The sequence below is a fragment of the Pagrus pagrus genome (assembly GCF_965226575.1).
Source record: "Pagrus pagrus genome assembly, chromosome: 14".
NCBI lineage: Eukaryota > Metazoa > Chordata > Actinopteri > Spariformes > Sparidae > Pagrus > Pagrus pagrus.
In genome coordinates this window covers 23630434-23649873 of record NC_140198.1, presented here as the reverse complement: position 1 = coordinate 23649873, position 19440 = coordinate 23630434, and the positions used below count along the sequence as shown (strand labels likewise).

The 19440-nt window shown below is 42.2% G+C and overlaps 1 protein-coding gene across 2 annotated transcripts in view; it reads left to right on the top strand.

Annotated features, from left to right (window-relative positions):
* The first annotated feature begins 11478 nt into the window (after nt 1–11478).
* Nucleotides 11479–19440, top strand: part of camkk1a (calcium/calmodulin-dependent protein kinase kinase 1, alpha a) — a 63929-nt gene continuing 55967 nt past the window's right edge. Inside the window, exon 1 of one of the 2 annotated variants that reach the window (XM_084374437.1) lies at nt 11479–11986. The gene's annotated coding sequence lies outside the window, so the exon portion shown is untranslated. The remainder of the gene's footprint in view (nt 11987–19440) is intronic. The other variant, XM_084374432.1, reaches the window with a different exon arrangement.

Below are 19440 nucleotides of genomic sequence, written 5' to 3'. Positions count from 1 at the left end.
AAATTAGTACAGAGAACCAAAAGAGAGATTGAGAGGCCTGGCGTGGAGAAGAGACTGGTGTACACAGTGGCGAAAGAACAGCGTCAGCAAGAACGTGGAAGGTGAAAACAGCCGGCTCTGGAGGCGGCATGACCAGTGTAGAGAGCCATCGTACCTGTGTGTGTGCGTGTGCTTGTGTGAGTGTGTACGTGTGTGTGTGCGCGCGCGCGTGTGTGTGTGTGCGCACAAACACATTATCTAGAGGTACGGCTTTGGCTCCTGCCACCCACACTACTGGCAGCCAGCTCTGCAAGAACACGACCTTGTCAGCACAACACAATGGTATCTCTGGCCAGTTTGTCACAGCGCTGCTCCTTCATCACTCTTTGTCTAACTCCTGTTGATCGTGTTTTATGCAGAATTACTCTCCTTCCTCCTGTCCGATCTCTCCATCTCTCTTTCTCGCTCTCTGTCGAGGAGGCAGCTGTGGGGCCCGGGCGTCGGGATGTTTTTTCGGGCTCTCTAGTTCGGGGTGTGGAGACGTCGCTGCACCTGAAGGTGTGAATAGCTTTACGCTGCTTGGCCGCTTCCTTCGGCTCTTAATTCGAGGAGCTGAGGCCAGCTCACAGATAGATAAATAATAAAAAAAAAAAGAATTTAAAATGTCAAACATCAACCAAACCAGCATATCAGTAGAGTAGTTGTCAGCCAGTTCACCCAGCTGGTCCTGTTAAGCCTCACTTTAATGTCCATGTGCTGTGCTGCCAGTGGAGTTTTAGCTGTCTGATATCTAAATTAAACGTAGATCTGAACAACAGGATAATGCTCCACAATGATAGTCTCGGAGCATCGTGTTGCTGATCTCCCTTTAATTTCTTCAGTTATTTCTAACCCTGCACCAGCGCTAAGGTGTGTGTGCATAGAGCCTTACTTGAATTAATTTGTCTAATTTGACTCTTTGATAGGATTTCAGTCGTTGAATCGCACAGATGATGTAGTTAAAGTAAGTTAAGGAATGGCATCTAAACTGCTTGACTGTCTCAGTGTCACTCGCTCATCAATCATTTATATATTAAGCACATTTTAACATCCATGCCTTATACAGCCCACTGCACCTCCACATGAAATATGTGGTCGAAATGAATGTGTTCCTGCTAATCTTTAATTAGCCTTTTACCCACAACCCCCCACTGCTCTCACTCATGCGCGCCCTGTCTATCAGTGATGTTCATTCTGATCACTCGAGGTCTTAAAGACTCTGAAGGTCCCCCTGGACTGAAGCATGTTTGATAGGAGACCCGTTTTGTTGTGCTTTGTGCGCTGCTCCCTCAGCTCCTTCTGCTCTCTCAGTGCTTTAGCGACTCACTTGGGTATTGTTTTATAATGACTAAATAGTAATGTATTTGACTGAATGAACCCCCAGGGGTTGGATTGTGTCTTTAAGTCTTAATTATGGGTTTTGTGATGGGCCCTGGTGCTCTGTGGACTGGGTGAGCGGTGTGTTTGGCCTCTTCCACATAGGAAAGAGGAGAGTGTGTACATTAAAGAAAAAACTTAGTAAAGGTGCCGGATCAGAAACGGGAAGAAGGATCTGCAGTAATGAGTAAAAGTGAATTTAATAAAATGTTTGATGACCCAAGATCTTTGAGGCAACTGCTGCCTGGAGAAGATATATGTGCTATTTTCTTTAAAGGATAAGTTCACCCATGAATGAAAATTCAATCATGTACTCAGCCTCATGTTGATGAGAAGTAGGGTGGAGTTTTAAGTTCACAAATCATTTCTAGAGCTTTTACAGCAAAACACTGTTGCAGCATTCTCCTAAACAACTGAAGTAGATGGGGACTTGTTTTAAAATGTAAAGAATACCACAAGAAAAACAAAAAACAACAACATAAAACAGCTTGTTTTCCAAGTCTCTTGAAGCCCTGAGATCCCAAATTGACTTTAAAATACATTATTTACACTATTTTAAGCTGAAATCTGCACTGTAGCTGCTAAGCTAAAAGTGTTAGTGTGCAGCCTGTGTATGTAACTTAAAAAAAAAACGAATAAATAAATCAAAAACATAAATGGCCCTGAGATCCCAAATTAATTTGAAAAGACATTATTTACACCCTCGATGTGCAGTCAGGCGTGGCACCTACTTTAGTGTGTGCTAACACTTTTAGCTCAGAAGCTACAGTAAAGATCTCAGCTTTAAAAAAGGTGTAACTAGCATCTTTTGGAATCAGTTTGGGATTTGGGATGTTTTGTTTGCTTTTTGACCATTTTCAGTTGTTTTTTTCTACATTTTTAAACAAGTCCCCATCTACTTCACTTGTTCAGGAGGACGCTGCAACGCTGTTTTACTGTGAAGCTCCAGAAATGTTTTGTGGACTACAAAATTTCGCCTGACTTTCCATCAGCATGGGGAAAGTCGTGTAAATGATGGCTGAACTTTCAGTTTTGGGTGAACTCATCGTTTAAATTAAATTAATTGTGAGTTAATGACAAAATGTGCAGTTGTTTCTTCCTTTACCTTCCTCTTCTTGCTTCCAGACCTGATATCAACACGCAGTACTGATTCCCACAGTTTGACATAGAGCCTGGTTTAAAATCCAAAGGAAAATCCATCCTTAAGCACTTTGACTTCAGTGGTCCGTCTGCTGTCTGCTGCTTACAGGACTGTATGTAGTTGTATTCATCTATTTTGTTGCTTGGTGATGTTTTTTTCTTACTCCAGGGAATAACAAGTGAAACTTAGATGGCATGACATCATTGAATCCACATTATTTCCAGTTCCACATGCTCTCTGGGCTGATTATTGGAAACGTACAGAAGGAAATCCCTCACTTAAATTGATGAGAAGTACATGAACATCACCAGGCACAAAACATCTCAGCCTGATGACTGTGAGAAGGCGTAAGGGTGGAATATTCCTTATTATTTTAGACCAGAGGCTGGATTTTATCTCAAGTAAATAATGATTCTGATTATACTTGACATAAAACGTATCTTCAGTGATTTCTTCAGTTCTTTATTAAGTTTTTTTTTCACCACCATGAGAATGTGGCGCCTCTGTCCAGACCAGCTGTCCCTGTCCCAGGTCTCCATGGCTCTGTAACATGCTGGCACTCTGGCCACCAGGCACTATAGGTCTGTATAGCCTTGTTATTTACTACTGAATCCTCAACTCTGTACAGAAGATGAGAATATGATCGCATGGAACCTTGTTACTGTAATAATAACCTATACAGTATATAATATTTAATTTTTTGATAACTTACATCAATGAAACTTACTTACCAACAACAGACAGACTTGCGAGAAACCAGTTTTTTTTATTTTTCTTCGAGCACATGGTATCTAAGGATCTCATTTTTTTGTTTTTTTTTGTTTTGTAGAATAGAAAGGTTGTTTCTTCATTGTTCCCGTTTGGTTTTTACAGTCGCTGGGGTTTTGTGTCTTTTACTGTAGGGAAAAGAATATGACGTTACCATGTTTAAGATAGACAAGAATCATGCTTACGCTAAATAATGACGATGACGCTGATCAGCTCAGCGATGGTTATGCGGTGTGAGAATGGTCAAGATTTTGTGAATGAACTGTGTCTGGTTTACACTGAGCGATAAGCAGTGATGAATCCTGGGATATGAAGTTTTATGACTGTACATTGAAGGGCTTGGTGTGGGTGCAGGCTCTAGAGACCCCTGACAATCCTTTTGGGTCCGACAGCTCTTCCAGCGTGGAACATGAAAGTCCTCTACCATCTGTAAACAGTAACCACCTTTATTAACAGTGAAGGAGTGATCAGGTTCATATCAATAACATCTGACTAATGGTTCCCATTTTCTTTGTCTGTATAGACGAGTAAACAGTCTCTAGAGCCTGAGTTCCACCTCTGAGAAATTAAAGGATTCTCTGTATTGCCTTGTTAATATTAATTGTGGACACATAATTTTATAAATGACAAAGACGTGGAAATAAAGATAATTTATCTTGTTATTTATTCAAGGGTGTGTTCTTTTTTCATGTACCATTTTTTAAAAATGAGATGTGAATGAGTTTTCCTCAGGCCCACTGTCTCCTGAGGGAATAGTCCCAGTGAAAAACTGCTGACGGGGAGGTTTTTGCGGGTTATCATTAATGACCAGGAAAGGCCTATTTCTGTGAAGTTTTTATCTACATTTTCAAAGCTTTACAGACCCCAAACAAAACTCCGCACAGAGGTTTGAGTTATCCTGCAACCTGGACGCTCAAGATAAAACCCTCTGCAGGGCGAGATACCACTAGAGAAGGTTGGTTTTAAACTGGCCCTTCTTACAGAGCAAACGCACCAGTAGAAAGATCCTGCTGGTTCACTTTTTCTCCATCATTTCCATCCAATGTTAGAAACAAAAGTCCTACCTTTTAGAAAAGGCGACAAAGACACCAATACTGTCTCAATTTGCAAAACAAGACCTCATACTCCAGAGCTATTCATGACGGAGTTCAGAGTGTGCACGACCGAAGTCTGAAACATGATCTGCACACTGAAATCTAACAGATCTTTGTCAGGCACAGAGCAGAATAAGAAGTATATAAACACAAACACATCACTCATCGGTCAGGTGGTTGTCACCTGCATGACTGAGAGTCAATTCACTCAGACTGGACCAATCAGAGGAGAGCTGGATGATACTGTGTGATACTCATATATGTGGGACAAAATAAGCCTTTTCCATCTACAGTAAATGACACAGTTTTACAAGAGCACATTCAATCTAATCTGTCAAAGAGTCAGAAAAATATAATATATGGATCACATATAGTATCATACAGTCACCTGAACATGAAACAATGATAAACACTTCTACACTTGGAATGAGGAATGAAGTACAGACATTTGCCTTCCAAACTATTCATATAATAAACTGAATCACACACCATTGTTTAAAAGGAAAACTGCAACATTAAAGTCATAATGTAAGATCACAGAGGGCACAACCATGCTTCCAATCAAAACATCCCACCTGTAAACATTTAGAAGTGAAAGTCAAATAGAAAGACTGAGGCAGTCTGTTAACTGCTCTGTAGCCACACAGCTGCAGGGTTCTGCCTGCTCACAGAGTTTTCACTTTAGTGCCGTTACATCAGAATATGTTGGAGACTGTTGGAGAGCTAGTCAGATAAGTCAAATAAACCCAATCCTGTTAAAATATGCAATATACCATAATTAATGGAATATTATGAAAGTCAGCCATAAACAAACTTTACATGGAGGCAATTGAAAACATATACAATACAAAATATATTCAATTTTGTTAATGCTGTGTCTCCATTCAGGGTTTGCAAATATTGTAATGCCAACAAACTCAAACCTTCTCACATGTTCCTAATCTTTTCAGTTTTCTGAATGTTGACAGTTGAAGGTTATGAGCACAGCACCAGCTCATAAGATTTAACACCTCCACACTACATCCTTACATACGCTTTACACGTTACTTCATACTGATTAGAGTCAGATGTATTGTTCCTCTTCATATTTTTATGCAGTGACACATTTTAGCTTTATTGGGAACAAGATTTAGAGTATCATAAGCAAACGCCATGCTTCTTCTGCATCACTTGCTTTAATAACAAGGTTTGCAGAAGTGCATTAAATCAATGATGACAAAACTGTAACGCCATGTGTGCATTGAGCCTTTGTAACCAGCAGGGGGAGATGTGACACCACCATGCCTGTATGCAAAGAGCTGTAAGGTCCTGACAGGTTGTTTTGTATGCACAAGTCTGTCACAAGCAGAAGAAGTGGGAACTGGTTTTGTACACCGCCCGCGTACTTTGTCATGCTTCCTCCAGTTGCTTCCTCAGACCTCCCTTGTGAGAGTGACACACACCCTCTCTGGGGGAAGCTCCTGGAGCGAAGGTGGGATCCCAAGGGCTGCAGGGAAAATAGAAGAGGATCTCATTAGTGCCGGGTGGTTATTTCCACCCTGAGCCTCAGAGGGATACAGGATAGGGAGAGTCAGCAGGGGGGCTGTCCCAGTGCAACACACAGACACACCGCTGAGGAAACTGCTTTTGTGAAATGATGAACTGTAATGGAAAGGTCAGACAGGGACAAAGGTGCTGGACTAGAATAAGCTCTTTATGTTTTTGTATTTCAGTCGAAGTGTGTGATGTAAGTGCTGTTTAAACAGAGTGAAAAACTCACTCAGATTGGATATAGGATTATTGGATTATTTAAGTATTTTTCTGAAAGATGAAAATAAATGATGAAACACTGATTGAAACACAAGAAAAAGCCTTGACGCCGTGGACGTACAGGTGAAATAACAAGAACCCAGGGGCTTAACACTGAGTTGCAGTGGTTTGGAGATATTGGCTGTTGAAACGTCTGGCTGCTCTCGAAAATAATGGAATTAGATGGCACTCGTCTCATGGTTCTCAAAGCACCAAAAATTAATAACACAAATAAAAATACATTTGAAAAACTCAAAACTATTTTCTTTCTACTGTACTTTTGCGCAGAAGGAAGTATCTTCTCATGGACAAGAGGCTAATGTCCATGGTAGCACAAAATGTAAACATTAATGGCAATAATGGCTTGGTTGAGCTGTAACGTTAGCTAGCTTTGTTAGCTTAGCTAGCTAGCTTCTCATTTATAAGTGATTCCACGCTTCCCTCGTCTTCTTTCTGGACAGAAACATTTCTGTTAAGTTTTTTTTTTTTGCATGGTAGTTATTTAGTAGTACTTTGGCATTGTTGTTGGTAGTTTTGAGAAACACAAGCCGATCTAGTTCCATTAGATTTGAGAGAAAGGCAGACAGCTCTATGTCCATTATCTCCAAAAGTCAGCAAACCAGAACAATCAATATGGATAAATGACACTACAGTAAGAGGAAAAATATGTATATTTAATTTCGGGGTTGACTGTCCCTTTAAAGGGGCAATATGTAGGCTAAAATGTTCATCAGAATGTGAATAAATAGCACTTTTGACATTATGATGTTTATGTATTGTGTCGCACAGACTACTGATGTTAGCATGCTAACCAGCTAGCCCTGTCCCGGTCCACAGCTCCTGTCCCCATGGCGTTAACACTAACACTCCCCTGGCCCTCAAGTTTCCTGACTGAACCGCTGACTGCACTGCTATCTGAGCTAACTAGCTATAAGCAGCTAAAATTAGCAGCAGTAAGCAGTTACTCTGGTGGTATTTCTTTTGAGTATGAATTTGACAGATGACTGATTCTTACATATTGCATCTTTAAAGAACTTTTCTGTGTTTTGTCCTCTCTCTCTCTGATTCACACTTGTTTACCTTTGTGGTTTCATCGTAGACTCAGGATATTATTAATACGTCACTACTGTGGAACCAGGACACAGATCTGACACAGATCTTTGATAATGATCTGGTCATGCACCATTCCCGTGGACTGGTCTTACTATGCACATACAAGGCTGTGTGCTGGCTGATTTGCGCTATGACTCATATGAGAATAAACAGAGGCTGCCTCTTGCTGTGCGGAGTGGCTCTCTGAGGACACACATCTAAAATAAAAAAAAATGCCATGAGACAGAAAAAGGCTTGAAAATATTTGAAATTTGGGGGTGACTGTGCTGTGAGGGAGGACATTCTGCCCCCTGTCCCACAGTGTCAACCAGTGTTGCGCCATCAGGCTGAAGCTGTTGCCAAGAAACTCACTGAACTTGTGATGAACTTCCCCTTCGGCTTAGACCGCGGAGGGAGAGCACTCTGAAAGGCTGCAGCACCCACAGAACCACTGTTGTCTGTAGCTGCTGATGAAGAGTCTGATACACTGAGCAGTGTTCACATTGCCTGTAGGTCAAAACCAGTGGACTTATATGTTACTAGGTGTGTTTATTCAAGTACTGTGTTTATGTACAATATGAGGTACATGTGTGACTATTTGCCTCTTGTACTACTTTATACCTGGCAACTATAGCTACTAGTTGCTCTACAAATACGAACGCTTCTGCATACAAAACATATGAAGAGCTAATACATTATGATGCTTTGTTCTATATTGGACCAAACCATCCAACAGTGTAGATAAGCAGAGGTTAATTAAAGGTCTGGTGTGTAGGATTTAGTCACATCTAGCAGTGAGGTTAAAGATTGCAACCAACTGAACACCCCTCAACTCAAAACTCCTATGGAGGCGCTAAAAACGCGAGAAATGCAAAAGGCAATCTCCAGGACCAGAGACTGGTTTGTCCATTCTGGGCTGCTGTAGAAACATGGCGGTGAAACATGAATGACTCAGTGGAAGAGAACCAGCTCCCTCTGTAGACAAAAACACACTAATACATATATATTATACACTAATGAAAACATAATTGTGAATATTGTATTCAATTACTGCTCATAGATCCTCTTAAATTCCACACACTGGACCTTTAATTGATTAAAAGAGAAAATAATTGATAACTGTTTAGTAATTTTACATGCAAAAATTTTTTTAAAATTTTATTGGCAGCATAAGAGTAACCACTAACTGCTTCTTACCGTAGCTACAATTAGCCTGTTTAGCTTAATTAGCCATGCAGCTAGCCGCCCGGACTGTGAGCTAGGAGCACCAAGTTAGTGTTCAAAACTGTTCTTTCTTCTTCTGTTGATACATTTAGTAGAATTCTTAAATGTTTTCAACTAATATTCTGACATATTGCACATTTAATATGATAAATGGCAAACATATGTTTCATTTTGTTTTAAGATACAAAAAAGCATAAAAGGATCCATAAATTAAAACATAAAATAAATAAAATGCTCCTCTTCATCCAAACGGAGCAGTGAATTGCTACACATGAGAGAACGAGTACTAATAATCCGATTACATGATGTGTAACAGAGTAACAGGTTATTTTTCTGATTAGACATATAAATATTTTTGCCTATACCTACGATCATGTTTTCAATCCAGGACTTTTACTAGTGTTTGCGTGTTTGTACAGTGTGATATAAGCACTTTTACTTAAGTAAAGGATCTGAGTCCTTCCTCCACCACTGGTTCATTTCTATGTGCTCATGAACAGCTTGTAGGTGTAGTGATGTTAGATTAATGTTAATCGTGGTGTCAGAAGATAAACGATGTTTCTCTGCAACATCAGTTTAATTAACACACAGTTAGAGTTTTCAGAAGAGGGAACGTGTCTCCTGGGATTGTGAATTATGTTGCATTACTGTATGAAACATATTTTATTAAGAGCGACTGAATCGTCTTGACACCGGCCTGCTAAAATTGTCAGCATGTGTTAGTTTGCGGCTGACATGCAATCCATCCTCCCATCAGCTTTCTCCTCAGTACGTATGTTTTAACACGTCACAATCGTCAATTATGTGCCACACGGAAGATTATGGTCTCAGTTATCACACGGTATGTTATCACGAGCCTCCCTCAGAGATCCATCACTGCTGTCATACAGCACAGACGAGATCTGATGAGGAAATAAGTACACACAGCAAAGAGATGTGTTGATCTGAGTCCACGTTAAACACATTTAAGCACACTATCATTCATAAATACAAAGCACATCATTGTTGACACACACACACACACTGTATCATATCATACATCATACACATACAGACGCACATTTACCCTACGTACATTTCCACATATACGCTTCAGTAATGTGCCCATATATACACATATCCATCTACTTTGTGCACATTCATATCATACCATTACTAAACACCCTGCCAACAATACAAGCGTATAACGATAACTACGTTTTACAACCAGCATCCCAACAGTTCTGAGGTGGGTCACTGTAATAAATTCCATAATTTCATATTTCTGAAAATGAAAGTCTGTCTTCCCATTTCAGTCTTTACTTTTGGGAGCACGTGATTTTTTTTAATCTCTTACTCTTATATTAACTTGATGTTTATCACATACTAGTGACAGCTTTTTAAACTTTTTATATTTTAAATGGATGCACTACGATGTTGTCTCACATGCTCTGCCAGCCCGTCATACTATGAAGCTCTTTCTTCTGACCCACATCCTAAGAGCACTCCGGCTGCCTTGTTCAGTGTGATCTGCAGCCGCCTCAGATCCTTCTGAGCTGCATCACCCACATCGTGCAGCAGTAATGAGTGTGGCTGTAGATCAGACTGTGACATACTACCTTGAGAATGTCTTGAGATGAAATCTTCGCCATTCCTCCAACCATTCCTGACATTTTCATTGCTCTCTTAGAAAGAGATTGTATTTTAACTCCCAGCAATTCAGCTTCTCTACCCTCCTTTTCAACATTGCCATAAGTACCATGACTCCAGTATCCTCCTTTTCCCTGCAGTAAATATCATCATAGTTTTTGTTTTTCTTTATTTACATTTAATTCTATTTCAATAATGTTCCACCCACCTGTTGACATGTCTGAAGTCATTTCATAAACATTCCTGCATCTGAGTTTATGAATCTGCTCCTGCAGTGATTGTTGCATCATCCACACACATGTATGCATTTGAACTGGCTAACACTAAAGAAAGATCATTTGTTTATGTGATAAACAATAATGGTTACAGGCAACCTGCTGCTTGTGGGTTGCTACAGCTAAATAGATAGAACCCTTTCAACCAGTCGATTGCATTCTTGCTGAAGCCACAGTGAACTGATATTTCTAAGAAGAACGATGTGATCTACCAAATCAAACGCCGTAAGTGATCCCTTGATCAAGGGAACTTAGCCACCCATCCTTCATATGTATCAAAGCAGGTTCAGCAGACTGATTTTTAAGATATGCATGTTGAGCATGAGTTAGAAGATTATTAATGGGGCGACTGTGAGGTGCAGTAAAATGTTTGCATATTTCCTTTTGGTGGGAAACTTTCCTTGTTGCAAAGAAAACTCAAACAGATACTTCACACGTCTCGAAACGTATGCAGCTGCAGATCATACCACACATAATTATTATCAGGGATTGAAATCAAAGTTTTCATTCATAATTAACAGACGTGGTCTCCTTCACTCGACACAGCACACAACAGTGATGGTCTGAAACTCTTTGCAGTGTGTTCTTAGACGTCTGTTGAGCAGGAATGAGTGGATGATGATGAGGAAACGTGAAACCTCCAGAGCAGCATAGGACCATTTTGCATAACAAAAATAAAAAAATAATAAAAAACCCTGGGAAATAAACTATTCCCTCCTGGGAGTGTGATTGATTGTGGTGGCTGCAGCTGATGAATGTATGCTTACATACAACATGTGCAGTAGAATATGGTGGAGCCAGTGATCAGACTCAGAGATGACCTCTCTGCTCTGCTCATTTCCCAATTACTGACATGATCATTTGAGTTTTGTCCATTGAGAAATGACAGAGGAGATGGCCACTAGGGGCGCTGGCTGCACTTCTGCTCCATAGATTCCCTGCTTATCAAATGTAATCTGGAGTGGAGGGAATCCAACATGTGACACCTGTTGTTATGAAACGTACAGTCGGAACACCTGCACGTCACGGTGTGTTTTCTAACGCCAGGCATTAGCAGCGAGGCTGCGGCGTGCAGGCTCGCAGTGCAGGGGATAAAGCAGGGAACAGGGCGGGTTTTAGGACCCGTGGGTTCATTCCTTGTCGAACAATAAAAGTTGGGGTTGCCGACGTGCAAACAACCGCGAGTCAAAGTGTGTGCGAGCCGCCGCTGTGTGCACATTGCAGTGGTGCACAACAGCCAGCTGAGCTGCGGGCTGTGTGGACTCCTCCAGCCGCTGGGTGTGTTCAGGCTGTGACAGCAGAGGGTCGGGGAGGCTGTGCGACCCGCTCCGACCTGCTCCGACCGCGCTATCCGGAAGAGAGGGCGTGAAACATGGGACACATCTGAGGTCAGCAGCTGATCCCAACACACATCTGACACCGTGTGTGGACGTCTCTCTGCCCGGTCCGGTGGTGATGATCGGCTGAGAACAGGCTGAATCCAACAGGCACCGCGCGTCCGAACGGGACATCCCCCCGGATCTGTGTGTGTCTGGACCGCTGACAGCAGCTGCAACCCGCCCGAGCCAGCACGCGTCTGGGTGAGTGAAACTTTTACCATCATCTCGTTTAAAGCAGATTGGCGCTGAGCCGTGTGTGTGTGTGTGTGTGTGTGTGTGTGTGTGCGTGCGCGCGTGCGTGTGGGCATGGGGAAGTGAAGCAATGCAGATGGAGCACCGTGCGCGTGTCTCCTCACCGCGGTGTTGCACGGTGGTTCACGAGCACAGAGCAGCTGCGCCTCTGGTTTGGAAGCTGCACCGTGTCAGTGATGTGCAGCTGATCTGTGACATGCACCTGTCAGCAGCACGATGCTGGAGCCTCGAGCCCGACATGACACTTGTGCTGGGCCCCTCAGGTTCCTCCCAGCTGGACCCCAAGCTTCTTCCTTCTGCTCTCTGTCTGGACAGCCCGCTTGTGTCTGATTTGCAGGTTTTCCCCCTCTGACCCTTAAACATGATTAATTGTTTAGTCAATGGAAAGAAGATTAACACTTGAGGTTATAGATCAGAGCCTGTCGCTTGTTGGAGCCGATGCCAATACCAATATCACAGAGTAAAACATTCCAGTGTCAATATGTCGACAGATAAACACACATGTGGGAACCAGGCATATGTGAGGCAGGATGTTTTGTGTAAGATTTAAGTTTAACAACAGGTTTTATCGTCTTTCAGTGACTGAAACGGTTAACTTCACTGGGAGTTTAAAGCAACATTATGTAGAAATTGGCATAGAATTTTCCCAGTTTCTGAGTGCAACACTACTGTTGTTAATACAAATCCCAGGTCTGTAACAGTTTGTCAGATGTATTGTAGGTGCTGACTACAAACGGGACTCGTTACATCATAACAGTGTTATGTGTTGAAAACTTGCATGTTGAAGTCATGTGTGTAACACACCATTCACCCTGTTACAAGACACTGTACCATCAGACTGATTTAGAAGCTGTTAATTTAAGGTAAGAAGTTGCATAATGTTGCTTTAACAACACTTGTGGTTGTAGGCAAGTGCCTGTGGATTGTCGGGGTTGATGCCAATACTGATCTTAGGGACTAATTCAATTAATATACACACATTTTTTGCCATTATAGCTCAAATTAGAATTAGAAACTCACTATGTAACAGAGGCAGATATAGTACATTAGATATAGTTTAACAATTAATCATATTGTTTTAAATGACAGCAGTAAAGTTAAACTGTGAATTTGATTATTACATACAACCCTTATCATCTTCTTCTGCTCTTAAAAAGATTTTAATATCCGCACATATCGGACAGCATACACGCCAGTACTGATGATATTGGGCTCTGTTATAGATGAATCATTTGAGCCGTTTATTATGACAAACATCTGGTGATTCCAGCCTCTCCAATGTGAGCATTTGGAGCTTTCTTCTGTTTTTTAATATAGTGAATTGAACATTTTGGGGGGATTTTGGACAACTAAAAGATGTCCCCTTGAGCTCTGGTGAAGATAAATGTCTTCTAACATTTTGTTGACAATGTTTTTTTTGCAGCCTTATTGCACAAGTGTAAGGTTGACCTGTCATTATAGACAGTAGGATTGTTCAGTTGTAACTTTAATCCTTTTTTGTGACCTCATTTAGCAGAAAGTTCCTCTGCTTCGTGTTGAGCCACAGGAAACAAGACAGAAAACATGTTTGAGTGTTTCAGCATCTAATTAAACCAAGCGATGGGCTTCATGTCCGCCTCGAGTGGCGCTCATTTCACCCTTTTCACGACTCATTTAATCCCTCATTCATGAGGCACGAGGCTCAATTGTTCCTTTTGAATTTACTGAACGACGTCTTCAAAATGAACCGTCTCCAGAGCTGCACCTTGAGAATCAGAGAGTACGAGAATGACGTGCAGCAGATCACTGCGGCGGCGTCTCCACTTTTGTTCTGAGCCCCCGAGTGATGAGGCGGCGGAGGCTGCTCGGCAAAGACAGAGCTGGTTTCAGTTTTGGCCGGCTGACTTTGACAGTGTGATGATTTTAAATATTCACAGGCTGATACTGGATTTAAAACGAGCTCCTGTGAGTTTGGCCCGGAGGCTGTACTGATGTATTTATGAGAGTGGCTGCTGAGCAGTTCAACTTCCCCTTTTATGGGGTGATATTATCTTTTGTGTGTGCAACTTTATGGGCGTCGAATGCCAGAAATGGGACTGTGACACATAGCATGCCGGGGTTGAGTTTTTTGTCTCCCTTTGATAAATCCTCAAAAATATACAGTCTAAGGTGCATTTTTGTGGAAAAGGACTTTGGTGTGCATGTTTTACACTTGAGACAACCGGTTTGCTTGGTGTGAATTAGCAACACCAGTATCACTTCTGTTCCTCTTGCCCACATTGTTGCTGAATGTGCAGACTGCTGCGACCACCTTAACACTTTTCCACGTGGCAATCATACCAGCGCTCCGGCCCGGCGACTGAAAAAGAGGACATGTCATCAGCTCCCAGCTCCCTCAGCCCCTCTGGGAAATCACTTCAGCATAAGGCGGGGGAGAAAGAAATCAGCATTGTGTGTGTGTTTATGTGTGTGCGAATGCGTGCAGGTTTGTGTGTATGCTACGAGCGTCTTAAATAAATGTCATAAACAGTTTAACAAGCAGGCCTGGACATCATCCAGCCAAACGATGTCAAGCAGAGTCTATCTCTGAGACTCGGAGGATAAACAGGGAGCGTCTCTGCTCTCCCACAGGTCGATGCTGGCTGGCGGCGCCTCTCTCGCCGCAACAGTTTTCTATTTTCTGTCATCGTTCAAATTGATTGGGATTACTTAATCACTGTAGCGCTCTGCATAATTCGCAGGAAGTGCTTTTCTTTGAGACTCTTGTATTTGTTCGACGTGTGATTGCAGTGAAAATCTACAGGCACTCAAACTGGATGAAAATTGAAATCTGTGCGTGACCTTGACCCAGAGAAGACGAGCATCGGTAGGGTTTAATGCTTTCATGTGTGAGTTATAATTTTCACAAATGGCGCACTTAAAGACAGCCCATAATTATAACCCTAATGTCCTTTGTATTTGAAGACCTTAATGCTGATGAAACATTTGCAGGAGAGCGGTATAAATACTTCCCCTCACTCTCAGCGTATGACTGAACTGTGTTTTCCAAGTCGGAGTGTTAAGACGCTCGGCCCTGTGGAATCCGCAGTGAAGCGCTCTTTAATTGATGTCTGACGGGCTTTTATATTGCTGCTGTGAGAAAAGAGTTGCAGCTGCACCTGCTGCGGTGCAGCTAGCAGAGCTGACTTGCAGCTACAGTGTGCAGCAGCTACAGGTTGTTTTCCAGAAACACAGAGAGCTGTTTGGTTTTGTTTACCGTTCGGTTCCAGAAGAGTAGCTGGAATATATTCCTGCACAGATGTTGGACCGCAGCTCTAATCAGTCGTGCCAGCTTGGGCATCATTGTTGCACTAAAACAGTTTCAACAACACAAACTGCGAGGTAAAAAAGACAGAGCCAAAGCTGTTCTGTACTTTGTAAACTATGCAAAACAAAAACAAATAGTGCCTTTTGAAAACAGCCAATAGACAACTTTATTGCTTTAACTTATCATTCTGAAGTAAATACTGATTGCACAGTGTAATGGCTGTAGAAAAATGACACCATCAGTGTGTAGATTTGTCCCCTTTGCTTAAATTTTCCCGCCAAAATAAAGGTTCCATTACGGACCAGATTTCCGGGTCACAATAACATCTGGAATAACTGGAAACTCAACACTGCAAAAGATAAAGAACGCCGCTGATGGAGGAGGCAAAGACGGGGGGATAGGGAGAGTGATAGAAACCGAGGTAAAACAAAAGTGAACGGATGGGCATTCACTCAATGGAGAGAGCGCCGGTGTTTTGTCAAAGTCTGTTCCCTGGTTGATATGTGTTCCCCCTTACCAATGGGACTTGAGACAGTTCAATCCCGGCTTTCTTTCTACTAGATCAGTAAGAAACAAAACCTGACAACTTGTTAATACGGTTTCTTATGGTTGTTTTTGGCTCTGGACAGTAGCCAGCTGCTGCTGTAGCCGTGTTGCTCGTATGTAACCCTGTGATTCTTCAGTAACATACAGGGTGGAGGGGAAAGTGTACAGAGTGCTGCAGTCACAGATGGTACTGAGCAGTAGCTAACAGTGTCCGTCCCCTGCTGGGTAACTGCCTGTCTGGCAATTGGCATTAATTGATAATATAACTTTGTTTAACTTTGTTTTCCTGCTCCCTGGAGAAGGCCGTTATTGGGTGCACTGTCAATGCAAAAATAATAAAACTAACAACTCAACATTTGTTTAGTCAACACTATGTAATTTTCCCTCAGGGGAAACAGCTGCAGACAAGCTGCAGAGGGTGAAGACAATATCTTTGACAGTATCTCATTTCTCTCAGGCAGAGGAGCCAGAGAGAAGCCAGTGGTGAGGACCGTCCAGACTGTGAGTGGCAGGGTCGAGTCCACAGAGTTCAGAGAGGATGACTCCTAATAACTCTGGTGATCCCCTGTCTTCTCCTCTGTCGCTGCCAGTAGGTCTAAGTACTTACCTGAACCTGTGAAATATCTCCACATGTACTGGATGGATTGGCACAAGATTCTGTGAAGAATTAGTTCCCTTGACTTTTCATCTAGAGCCACCAGTAGGTCAGACTCTGATTTTATTACTTCGGATCAGAATCAGCATTTATGCACTTCTGGTTCCCTCATCTCCAAGTCACTGGGTTTTTTTGAATTGGTCATAAACTTGTGTTAGCCGCAGGGCAATAATTTTAACTAACGTTTTTAGCACACAGCATCTTTGGGTTCACCATCTTGTTCTATTTAAAATCCACGCTGTAGACTCAGTTATCATCACATCATGAAACTTGAAGTGAAACAAGTAATTAACAAATGTTTTCTGTGTGTTTATGGAGAGCAGATACACAAAGACATTTCCAGGCCCTCATTAGTTCATGCAGCGACAGGCGCACAACCACATCTGCATATTAACCTTCATTATTCAGAGCACGACCAGTAAGGACTCCGGGGGTTCTCAGATCTTTGAGCTCACCTCTTCCAAGTGCTCGCCTGCTCTCCACCACCACTTTCACTTCTCCCATTAGCCTGTTAGACACCAGCGTGAAGGAGACACCCGGTGGGAACCTACAGTGGGTGATTATTTATTTATTTTTTTTTTTTTAGAGGAGCATGGCTCGGTTGTAAGTAAAACCGAAGAACATGTATTCATTAACTTGGTCCTTTTGCTTGATTGCGTTCTTAGCCCTCATTTAAAACTGCTTGTTAAAAGAAAATGTCAGCAGCACGGTCAGGCTTTTAATTTATCAGTTCATTTAAACAGCACAGTAGTTTTGTGGGATTCTGTCAGCTTTAACGTGGATTATATACAGCACCAGTCCCCACAATCAGTCAAGTTAACTTTAAATCTCTCTGCCTTATCTATGTCCTGTGAGCTCCAGATGCTACTCGGCTGAGTGTCCCCAGAGCCCTGCTGTTATTTCCATATGGCTGGTGAGCTAACTGGAATAGTTGATGGCTGGTTGAGTTTGTGTCTCTGTGCTGTCCAAAACTCCTCCACAAACCCTGACACCGGCTTCTCCTCCGTGGCCACTTGTCGCAGTGGACTCCTCTGGGAATGCCGTCGACAGCCAAGCCCTGCCTCCTCTCCAGGTTCGCCTCTCATATATGCTGGAACACCATTTCATGTTCTCTCCGGAGGGGACGACAGAGTGCAGAAAAGTTATTGATTTTAGCTTGAATAACAAGTGGTTAAAAATAGCGAATACTCCTCTGTGTGGTTTCAAGTGAATGCCCACACATTCACAGAGGCCTTTGCAGTTTGCCACCCAGCCCACATGTGGCAACTATCTTATACATAACGTAGTAATGCGGCATGTGCGAGCAGATGGTATTTTCTTTGTTTACATCTCAATGGAGGAACGTGCGGGTGGTTTAATTATGTGGATTCTTTGTGTGTGATGACCAGGTTGCTGCTGCACCCAACAGGGGTGTGTGTCACACTCTATCTTCCATATAAAGAAAGGGATTTGTTCCATGTCCCTGTAGCTGACTGCAAGTGTTGTATCGGTCAAAATCCTAAATAGTGCAAAAACCTGGACATGAGCTGCTGAAATCTGTATCATCGTCCATGTTGGTTCTGTATGTATCAGTGCATGGTTGGTGACATGTAAGAGGACACTGGGAGGCGTTTCCCAGAGGTTGAGAATGTACTTTTGGTGGTAATGGCAGGTGGCGCATCATGTGATGGCAATGTGGTGTGTGACAAACAAGTTCAATAATAAACTAGTCAAAGGGAGGTTTGTGACTGACTCTTTTTAGCCTATAAGGTGCTGGCCTTGTACAGTTTATAATGATTATCCTACCACTGCAGTACGGGAGGTAAGGTCTGCAGGCCCTGGCTCGGGAATCTTTAATCCAGGAACCTAGAGGTCTCGTTGGGTCGGCTCAGCATCAACTTTTATTCAACTCAATAAACCTGACCTGCAGTCAGTGACATGGACAACATTGTTCATCAATCACTTGCCTTTCTGATTCGCCAGGAATTGTTCATTCCTTTAACTTTAATATTTTTAATATATAAATGTATTGTATTATCATCATATTTTTGTTTATATAGCTCACATTGCCTCAGTGGGCTTTACAATCTGTACAGTGAACGACATCCAAACTCGCCATATTGGGGAAAAAAACAACCTTTTAACCGGAGGAGAAAAAGATGGATGAAACCTCAGGAAGAGGAGGGATCACTCTTCCATGACAGTCAGACACTCTCCACAAGATAATTAGCAAAAAAAACAAAAAACAATCAGAATGTATAAAGATTTTATTTTTAGAAAAGTACAAATAAAAGGAGATAAATAATCTATACAGAAAGTAAGGGCATGTAAAGCCTGTGTATGGGAAACACTGCTGGGCCTGACTACCTCCACCCGGACAGCCTACATCCTTTTTTTGTGTGTCAGTGGCTGCACAATATATCATTTCAGCACTGACATCACATTGTGCACATGCCCAATAGTCACATCACGGGATGTGCGATGTCAAGTACGGCAAATAAACTCAAACATGTCCTCCTACAACTTTTTTGCTCCCTGATAGAAAAGCAAGACTGACACCGTTCTCATTTTCCATGACTGATCTCCAAGAGATGTCTGTCTAATATTACACATTTTAATGTTATTTATTGGTTTGGGTACATTGAAGCATGTTGCTTGTGAGTGACATGCGGCCTCTGCATACACAGCGGACCACCAGACACAATCACTCTTGATCAGAAAACCAAAATATCGCAATGTCAGTTTTTTCCAGTATCGTGCAGCCCGTCAGACAGTCAATGGCACTCAATATATAATGTGGCCTGTCAGTAGCTGGCAAGGCTTATCAATCATTTGTCCTCCAGATGTAACAACAAACTATTCCTCCAGTACTCCCCCAGAAAAATCACTGGTTAAGACATTCAAAAGAAAGTTTTCTCCTTCTCTGCTTCTATAAAT